Below are 4,012 nucleotides of genomic sequence, written 5' to 3'. Positions count from 1 at the left end.
GAAAGGGGAGTGAAAGCAGATTGAAAGGGAGTGAAAGCAGATTGGGAAATGGAGTGAAGGATTGAAAGGGGAGTGAAAGCAGATTGAAAGGGGAGTGAAAGCAGATTGAAAGGGGAGTGAAAGCAGATTGAAAGGGGAGTGGAAGCAGATTGAAAAGGGTGTGGAAGCAGATTGAAAGGGGAGTGAAAGCAGATTGAAAGGGGAGTGAAAGCAGATTGAAAGGGGAGAGAATAATTGTGAGGAGAGATTGATCAGTGTGGAGTGGAGTAGAGAATGAAGTGAAAAGATTGAAAGGGGATTGAAAGGCAGAGAAGCAGGAAGTTGAAAGAGATCAAGGTTGAAGTGAAAAGAGTGAAAGGTGATGAAGCAGTGATTGAAGGGGAGTAGAAGTTGAAGGGGAGGAAAGCATGTTGAGGGAGTAATTGAAAGAAGTGGAGTGAAAGTGAATTGAAAGTGAGTGAAAATGCAGTGTGAAAATAGTGAATGAGGATGTGAAAAGTATGAAAGTGAAGAGAAAGGTGAGTGGAAGCAGGTGTGAAAGCAGATTGAAAAGGGAGTGAAGCAGTTGAAGAGTGAGAAGCAGAGTGAGTGAGTAGATGAGTGAGCAGTTGGGATGAGTAAGCAATTGAAAGGGGAGTGAAAGCAGATTGAAAGGGAGGGAAAGCAGATTGAAAGGGGAGTGAAAGCAGATTGAAAGGGGAGTGAAAGCAGATTGAAAGGTCGAAGAAGAAGATTGAAAGGGGAGTGAAAGCAGATTGAAAGGGGATTGAAAGCAGATTGAAATTTGAGTGAAAGCAGATTGAAAGGGGAGTGAAAGCAGATTGAAAGGGGAGCGGAAGCAGATTGAAAGGGATGTGAAAGCAGATTGAAAGGGGAGTGAAAGCAGATTGAATGGGGAGCGAAAGCAGATTGAAAGGGATGTGAAAGCAGATTGAATGGGGAGTGAAAGCAGATTGAAAGGGGAGTGAAAGCAGATTGAAAGGGGAGCGGAAGCAGATTGAAAGGGAGTGAAAGCAGATTGAAAAGGTGAGTGAAAGCAGATTGAAAGGGGAGTGAAAGCAGATTGAAAGTGGGAGAAAGCAGATTGAAAGGGGAGTGAAAGCAGATTGAAAGGGGAGCGGAAGCAGATTGAAAGGGGAGTGGAAGCAGATTGAAAGTGGAGTGAAAGCAGATTGAAAAGGGAGGTGAAGCAGATTGCAAAGGGTGTGGAAGCAGATTGAAAGGGGAGTGAAAGCAGATTGAAATGGATGTGAAAGCAGATTGAAAGGGGACTCAATGCAGATTGAAAGGATGTGAAAGCAGATTGAAAGGGGAGTGAAAGCAGATTGAAAGGGGAGTGAAAGAAGATTGAAATGGCAGCGGAAGAAGATTGAAAGGGAGTGGAAGCAGATTGAAAGGGGAGTGAAAAGCAGATTGAAAGGGGAGTGAAAGCAGATTGAAAGGGGAGCGGAAGCTGATTGAAGGGGGAGCGGAAGCAGATTGAAAGGGGAGCGATAGCAGATTGACAGGGGATTGAAAGCAGATTGAAAGGGGAGTGAAAGCAGATTTAAAGGGGAGTGAAAGCAGATTGAAAGGGGTGTGAAAGAAAGCAGATTGAATGGGGAGCGAAAGCAGATTGAAAGGGATTTGAAAGCAGATTGAATGGGGAGTGAAAGCAAATTGAAAGGGTAGCAGAAGAAGATTGAAAGAGGAGCGGAAGCCGATTGAAAGGGGAGTGGAAGCAGATTGAAAGGGGAGTGAAAGCAGATTGAAAGGGGAGTGAAAGCAGATTGAAAGGGGAGTGAAAGCAGATTGAAAGTGATGTGAAAGCAGATTGAAATGGGAGTGAAAGCAGATTGAATGCGGAGTGGAAGCAGATTGAAAGGCGAGTGAAAGCAGATTGAAAGTGATGTGAAATCAGATTGAAAGGGGAGTGAATGCAGATTGAAAGGGGAGTGAAAGCAGATTGAAAGGCGAGCGAAAGCAGATTGAAAGGGGAGCGATAGCAGATTGAAAGGGGAGTGAAAGCAGATTGAAAGGGGAGTGAAAGCAGATTGAAAGGGGAGTGAAAGCAGATTGAAAGGGGAGTGAAAGCAGATTGAAGGGGAGTGAAAGCAGATTGAAAGGGGAGTGAAGCAGATTGAAAGGGAGTGAAAGCAGATTGAAAGGGGAGTGAAAGCAGATTGAAAGGGGAGTGAAAGCAGATTGAAAGGGGAGTGAAAGCAGATTGAAAAGGGAGTGAAAGCAGATTGAAGGGAAGGGATTGAAAGCAGATTGAAAGGGGAGTGAAAGCAGATTGAAGGGGAGTGAAAGCAGATTGAAAGGGAGTGAAAGCAGATTGAAAAGGGAGTGAAAGCAGATTGAAAGGGGAGTGAAAGCAGATTGAAAGTGATGTGAAAGCAGATTGAAAGGATGTGAAAGCAGATTGAAAGGGGAGTGAAAGCAGATTGAAAGGGGAGTGAAAGCAGATTGAAAGGGGAGTGAAAGCAGATTGAAAGGGGAGCGAAAGCAGATTGAAAGGGGTGTGAAAGCAGATTGAAAGGGGAGTGAAAGCAGATTGAAAGGGGAGTGAAAGCAGATTGAAAGGGGAGTGAAAGCAGATTGAAAGGGGATTGAAAGCAGATTGAAAGTGATGTGAAAGCAGATTGAAAGGGGAGTGAAAGCAGATTGAAAGGGATGTGAAAGCAGATTGAAAGAAGAGCGGAAGCAGATTGAAAGGGGTGAAAGCAGATTGAAAGGGGAGTGAAGCAGATTGAAAGGGGAGCGGAAAAAGGAGTGAAAGCAGATTGAAAGGGGAGTGAAAGCAGATTGAAAGGGGAGTGAAAGCAGATTGAAAGGGGAGTGAAAGCAGATTGAAAGGGAGTGAAAGCAGATTGAAAGGGATGTGAAAGCTGATTGAAAGGGGAGTGAAAGCAGATTGAAAGGGGAGTGAAAGCAGATTGAAAGGGGAGCGAAAGCAGATTGAAAGGGATTTGAAAGCAGATTGAATGGGGAGTGAAAGCAGATTTAAAGGGGAGTGAAAGCAGATTGAAAGGGGAGTGAAAGCAGATTGAAAGGGGAGTGGAAGCAGATTGAAAGGGGAGCGGACGCAGATTGAAAGGCGAGCGAAAGCAGATTGAAAGGGGAGTGAAAGCAGATTGAAAGGGGAGTGAAAGCAGATTGAAAGGGGAGTGAAAGCAGATTGAAAGGGGAGTGAAAGCAGATTGAAAGGGGAGTGAAAGCAGATTGAAAGGGGAGTGAAAGCAGATTGAAAGGGGAGTGAAAGCAGATTGAAAGGGAGTGAAAGCAGATTGAAAGGGGAGGTGAATGAAAGCAGATTGAAAGGGGAGTGAAAGCAGATTGAAAGGGATGTGAAAGCAGATTGAAAGGGATGTGAAAGCAGATTGAAAGGGGAGTGAAAGCAGATTGAAAGGGGAGTGAAAGCAGATTGAAAGGGGAGTAAAAGCAGATTGAAAGGGGAGTGAAAGAGATTGAAAGGGGAGTGAAAGCAGATTGAATGGGGAGTGAAAGCAGATTGAAAGAGTAGTGAAAGCAGATTGAAAGGGGAGTGAAAGAAGATTGAAAGGGTTGCGGAAGCTGATTGAATGCGGAGTGAAAGCAGATTGAAAGTGATGTGAAAGCAGATTGAAAGGGGAGTGAAAGCAGATTGAACGTGGAGTGAAAGCAGATTGAAAAGGATGTGAAAGCAGATTGAAAGGGGAGTGAAAGCAGATTGAAAGGGTAGCGGAAGCAGATTGAAAGGGGAGGAGTGAATGCAGATTGAAGTGGAGGTGAAAGCAGATTGAAGGGGAGTGAAAGCAGATTGAACGGGGAGTGAAAGCAGATTGAAAGGGTTGCGGAAGCAGATTGAATGCGGAGTGAAAGCAGTTTTAAAGTGATGTGCAAGCAGATTGAAAGTTGAGTGAAAGCAGATTGAACGTGGAGTGAAAGCCGATTGAAAAGGGAGTGGAAGCAGATTGAAAGGGATGTTAAAGCAGATTGAAAGGGAGGTGAAAGCAGATTGAAAGGGGAGTGAAAGCAGATTGAAAGGGAG

General features: G+C 44.5%; 1 pseudogene; it reads left to right on the top strand.

Moving 5' to 3' along the window:
• The first annotated feature begins 613 nt into the window (after window positions 1-613).
• LOC121274203 overlaps window positions 614-4,012 on the top strand; it is a 109,000-nt pseudogene continuing 105,601 nt past the window's right edge.

The sequence above is a fragment of the Carcharodon carcharias genome (genome assembly GCF_017639515.1).
Source record: "Carcharodon carcharias isolate sCarCar2 chromosome 35 unlocalized genomic scaffold, sCarCar2.pri SUPER_35_unloc_2, whole genome shotgun sequence".
Classification (NCBI taxonomy): Eukaryota; Metazoa; Chordata; class Chondrichthyes; order Lamniformes; family Lamnidae; genus Carcharodon; species Carcharodon carcharias.
The sequence above is the reverse complement of the archived record's forward strand: the minus strand, read 5'-3'. Positions and strand labels throughout refer to the sequence as shown.